Genomic DNA, 6000 nt, shown 5'->3' with positions numbered 1-6000 from the left:
GTGCAGCTTTTAAAACAATGGCAGCAAGGATAGAAATGGGAGATTGGACCTTAACCATGCCAGAAGAAGCCAGATGTACCCACTCAAGAATATTATTTCACTGTTGCCAAAGTGCACCAGTAGGTATACGATTAGTATTTTATTTTTATAATCTTTACATAGTTGATTAGGGTGCAAAAGGTCAAGGAAAAGGGTTATAGGAAAGTGGGCAAGACCATTGTTTCCACATTTTTTGTGTATCTGGGGTAAGAAGGGAGATAAAGGGAGAAGCCCCACTCAAACTCCCACACATCCCAGGGTCCCTGACATGGGGCATGCTCCAAGGACGCTGCTCAAGTGGTTTTGATAGTTCAACAGTTCTGAATTGCTGCCAGTCTCGCCATTCCAAGTATGATGAAATCTTCCCAGAATCCACTGGCTGAAATATTCCACTTTAGTAGAGTCTCCGTTTGCCCAGATTTTCACTGCCAACACATGACTGGAGTAGATGATCTATTTCTTCTGTCCTCAATCCTCTGTTGAGGTACCAGGTATCCTCTGCAGTCTCCAATGGAGTGCCATATCCTCCAAGTGCATCTGGATATGCTTGCTGTCTACTGTTCTGTCTGAGCCACTAAGGAGGCTCAGCTTTCTTTTTTTCAAAAAATTTAAAAAGATTTATGTATTTTTTATTACAAAGTCAGATATACAGAGAGGAGGAGAGAGAGAGGATGATGATTCACTGTCCGATGATTCACTCCCCAAGTGAGTGCAACGGCTGGTGCTGTGCCAATCTGAAGCCAGGATCCAGGAACTTCTTCCAGGTCTCCCACACGGTTGCAGGGTCCCAAGGCTTTGGGCTGTCCTTGACTGTTTTCCCAGGCCACAAGCAGGGAGCTGGATGGGAAGTGGAGCAGCCGGGATTAGAACCAGTGCCCATATGGGATCCTGGCGTGTGTGAGGCGAGGACTTTAGCCACTAGGCCATGCCGCCAGGTCCAGGAGGCTTGGCTTTGACACATGCACTCCATGGTCAGACCATGGAACCTGTGATTCTCTTCATGATTGGGGCTCTGAGATCAGCCATTCAGTTGGAGGGATCCCCAAAGAAACTTCATCTGAGGTGATTCCATACCTGATTCTTGCATGTGAATGCCAATACAGGGTGCGGCACAGTCCGTTGCCTCAATCAGCTTATGCATATGCTGGTAGTTACAACTGCTGGGTCAATTCTGCTTTCAGCCTTGTCTTCCACATTAACCATTGGGTGTTACAGTCTAGCTGAATTCTGCCTACCACACACTCGGCCCTCACACAAACAAGTTCAAAGTCCCAGGCTCCCTTGATGCCTGTTCCCCAATTTCAGCTGACACTGGTGAGGGTTACAGCCTAGCCCAGCCTAGCAGGTATCCAGTCCCAGCCACAATATGTACTGGTATGTGTTGTGACTGAACTCGGCCCAACCCACACTCTGTTCTGGTGCTCAGATTCGTCAGTGGGTGATGTGAACCGGTCCTGCCTGGTCCTCCTTCGACCTATGTCAAATGTATGCTGGTGGGTACCTTTCCCTGACCTTGTATGGGCTGCTCTCTATCGTGTTTCTTGCGCTCACCTGCAGGAACTGTGTCCTGTCAGAGAAATTTCCCAAGCTCCTCCATCAGAACCTCTCCCATTGTCAGATCTCACGCATACTGGTGGGTCCATCTTCCAGCCCTATTTAGTCTACCTCCTTTCCTGGTAGGAACAGTGGCCTTTCCTGACTGACCTTCAACCCATTCCAGTTCTTACTGCTGGATGTCTCAGCCCAGCCAAGGCTCGTCCCTTCCCAGATACAGCTCACACATGGCTCAGTAGGGACAGAGACCTAGCCTAGTCTGTCTTAAATCTACCCTGGTCTTCCTGAGCACCAGATGGTACTGGAGTCTAGCCTGACTTGATGCACCTTGCCCCAGTCCACACTTGTGCCATAGGAGACACTGCAGCCATATCCAGACCAGAATGTAGCTCCCACTCTGGCCTCCACACTCACCAGTGGGAACCCCAACCTAGCCAGGGTGTCCTCTTAGCTCCCCAACCAGGCATGTTCCCAGCCATAGATGACACATGTGCCAGTGGTTGCTCTGACCCAGCTTGGCATAGCCCCTTGCCTGTCTCGGCCTTTGCCTTTGATGCTGTGGCCTAGCATCCCTGGCTCATGCAGACTAATAGGTGTAAGAGCCTAGCTCTGCATGACCTGACTCCAACCCAATTTCTGTTCTTGCTGGTGAGCTAAGGTTTGTTTGGCCCTGCCCAGTACACCCCCTTCCATAACCAGCCCACACATTGGCCAGTCATTAGAGCTGTTATGCCCAGCTTGCCTGACCCACAGGCGTGGACCATGTGATCATCAGTGACAGTTGTGACCCACTAAGAGAATTACCCCAAGTTCCCCCACTTGACCCAGTCCCAGACCGAGATCTCATACATGCCAGTGGGTGTTAGGCCAGTTCCTGGCACAGTTTGCCTTTCCATGGTTGGCCTTGTATGAGCTGGTGAACATTGACATCCAGCCCACCCCCACACCCTGTTTTACGATGCACATTCTGATGTTGCTGGCTTGACCTGCGCAGACTGTTACTTCCTTTACCCATGAGTGATGGCAGGTTCCATGGTCACACCTAGCTCAGCCCATCACCACCCCAACTCTTGAGCTAACCAATGGGACTTGTATTTCCACAGGGTTTGGCCCATACATCTCCTACAGAATCTACTCCTGTACCTGGTTCTCTTGCAAATTGGTTAGGGTCATGGCCCTGCCTAATGTGACTTGTCTCCATCTCAGGATTCCCATGTGGGCTGGTGAATCAGTCTGGCCCAAACAGATCCTACAGACTCTCCCCTCCAAACTACCAGGTCTCAGCTCCCACACTTGCCACCTAGTTCCGTGACCCTGTCTCTGGGAATCACACAGGATTCATCCCTGACTTGCACTCACATTGGCCTTATCCATGGATGTCCTTAGGCAGCAATTACATACCCTAAAAACCCTAGAGCTTGCTGCCACCGGGCAGCTAGTAGGCAGAGCACCCCAAGCTTAGGACTTGCTCACCCCATGGCAGCAGTGGCCATGTTTTAGTCCCAAGCATTGGATCTGACCTGCCTTGGGCACCCTCTGCGGATGCCATGCTGCTTCTTTCATGGAGCCTCTTTCACCCCAGTCCCATGGCCAAACACTCTATATAATTAGTATTAAGAACTAGGGCCCAGGCCCAGCGCAGTGGCCTAGCGGCTAAAGTCCTCGCCTTACACACACCGGGATCCCATATGGGCGCCGGTTCTAATCCCGGCTGCTCCACTTCCCATCCAGCTCCCTGCTTGTGGCCTGGGAAAGCAGGCGAGGATGGCCCAAACCTTTGGGACCCTGCACCCGTGTGGGAGACCTGGAAGAAGTTCCTGGATCCTGGCGCAGAGCTGGCTGTTGCGCTCACTTGGGGAGTGAAGCATCGGACAGAAGATCTTCCTCTCTGTCTCTCCTCCTCTCTGTATATCTGACTTTGTAATAAAAATAAATAAATCTTAAAAAAAAAAAAAAGAACAAGGGCCCAAATCCTTTCTTGAGGGTTCCAGCAGTGGAGCTCCAGGGAACCAATGTCCTAATTGATCAAGGCAAGAGCACGTTCAACTTCCTCTGTAAGCTCCCTAGGGGAGACAGGATTGGAATTACCACTCAAACACACAAAATTGGGGTAAGCTGTTGGGTACTCAATTTTAACCAAGGAAGAATCCAATTTAAATGGCCTAATTGCATTTGTAAATTATTTAAAGTGGTTTTTTCTTTTTCTGTTCTTTTTTTTTTTTGGAATCATATTGTGGCAGGATGTCAGGTTCACAGTAAATGGGAACACCTAAGACTCCCAAAAATGAAAGGGAGGAACATGCTGAGTCTTTTCAGGGGCCATGGTGAGACCTGAGGCTTGGAGATTGCTCTCAGCTGTATGGAACTCACACTAGATTTTTGATGGGCTAATAAGGCACCATCCACATAATGAACTAGAGACAAGCCAGAAATGGCCAATAAGGGCTTTAATGCCGGAAACACATACATTTGACAAATGGTAAGACTATGTTTCGTTCCCCGTGTGAGCACTGCCCACTGAAACTTCTGCACAAAGAACTGCATTTTTGGTTCCTGGCATAGCAAAGGCAAAGTGTTCCCTATTGTTAGGGTGCAAAGGAATGCTAAAGAAACAGTCTTTATAGAAAATGCCTTGCTGCACAACATGATAGTGGATGCTGAGGTGAGGTGAGACATGCCAGCCTGGGTTCAGTGGGTGCCGGGTTTATGAGCCCTGTGGGTGGGGGATCTGAGGGGGAACCTGGCCTGGGTGCCTATGCTTACCTGTGAGGTGGGTGTTGGGTTTGTGAGTCCTGAGGGTGGAGGATCTGGTGGGGCTCAGGTCACCTGGCTCAGGTCCTTGGGCCCACCTGCAAGAATATTACCTCCTCAGTGAAAAAGGTGGAACAGTGGATGCAGACCCTGATGCATATGAAGAATATGGCAGTCCAATTGGTACAATACCAGAACAACAGCAGAACAAATTGGACAACTTCCCCAGCCAAACAATGACAGCAAAAGTCTGGGTGAATGGAAACTTGATGTTGACTATGTCAGTTAATCACCCTTGGATCCATGAAATCAACAGCATTTTAGAACTACCCAATCCACTTGGGCAGAACCCTCGGGATATGTACACACTGGGACCCTGGGTTGATATCGGGTGGCAGTTCACCATCCCTGGTATTGGGACATTTGGGGAGCTGGGTGCGGTTTCCTGCTTTATCTCTCCCCTTCCCCCAGAAAAAAAAGAAGAAAAAGGGTCTTAAAATTATAATATGCTTTACAATTCTTTGATGTAGGTCATAAGCAGTCTGACTCACATTGGCTGTTGGTTCATTGGTTACATCACAATATCATTGCATTTGATACAAGCTATCTGAAGTTGAAATAATATTACAATTTACAGGTACTGTTTTTCAAATTGAACTCATTTTATCTTAAATTAAGGCAAACATGTGGCATTTAACCTTTTGGGATTGGCTCCTTTCCCTTAGCATAATGGTTTCTAATTGGGCCCATTTGGCCACAAAGAACTGCATTTCATTTTTTTTTTTTTTTAATAGCTGGGTAGTATTCCATGGAGTAAATGAACCACAGCTTTCTTATCCAGTCTTCTGTTGATGAGCATTTTGGTTGCTTTCAAGTTTTTGCAATTATTGATTGTGCTGCTATGAACATAGGGGTGCATGTTGGTTTCTCGTGTAACAGGTGTTTTGGGTATATTCCTAGGAGTGCTATTGCCGGATCATATGGTATGCAGATTTTCAGTTGTTTGAGTGTTTTCCATACTGATTTCCATAGAGGCTGTACCAACCTACAGTCCCACCAGTAGTGGAGTAGGGTTCCCTATTCCCCACATTCTCACCAGCCAGTGTTTTTGGTGTTTTTTTGTATGTGAGCCATTCTTACGGGCATTAGGTGGTATTTCAGTGTTGTCTTAATTTGGATTTCCCTTATTGTCAGGGAACTTGAGCATTTTTTCATATGTTTGTTTGCCATTTGGGTTTGTTCCTTTGTGAAGTGTTTGCCCATTTCCCGTGCTCATTTCTTGAGTGGTTTGTTTGTTTTGGTGTTTTGGTTGTTCTGGAGATCTTTGTATATTCTGGAGATTAGCCCTCTGTCACCTATGTAGTGTGCAAAGATCTTTTCCCATTCTGTGGGTTGTTTTTTTTTACTTTGTTGATTGTTTCCCTTGTTGTACAGAAGCTTCTTAGTTTGATGTAGTCTCATTTGTTTATCTTGAATGCTACTTGGAAATGTGGCGGGAGGGCAGAAAAGTCTTCCAACTCCTTAGAATGTGTGAGGAAGACGTGAAGTATAACCTATCAGGAACAAAACAGGTAACTCATGGACAACAGACTCGAATCAGCATTAGACAATAGTAAAACTGCAAAGACGTATAAGGGGAGTCAAGAGTGATCCTGA

Source organism: Ochotona curzoniae, unplaced genomic scaffold, assembly GCF_017591425.1.
Source record: "Ochotona curzoniae isolate NIBS_2020 unplaced genomic scaffold, NIBS_Ocur_1.0 scaffold_1852, whole genome shotgun sequence".
Taxonomy (NCBI): domain Eukaryota; kingdom Metazoa; phylum Chordata; class Mammalia; order Lagomorpha; family Ochotonidae; genus Ochotona; species Ochotona curzoniae.
This window is presented reverse-complemented; position numbering follows the sequence as displayed.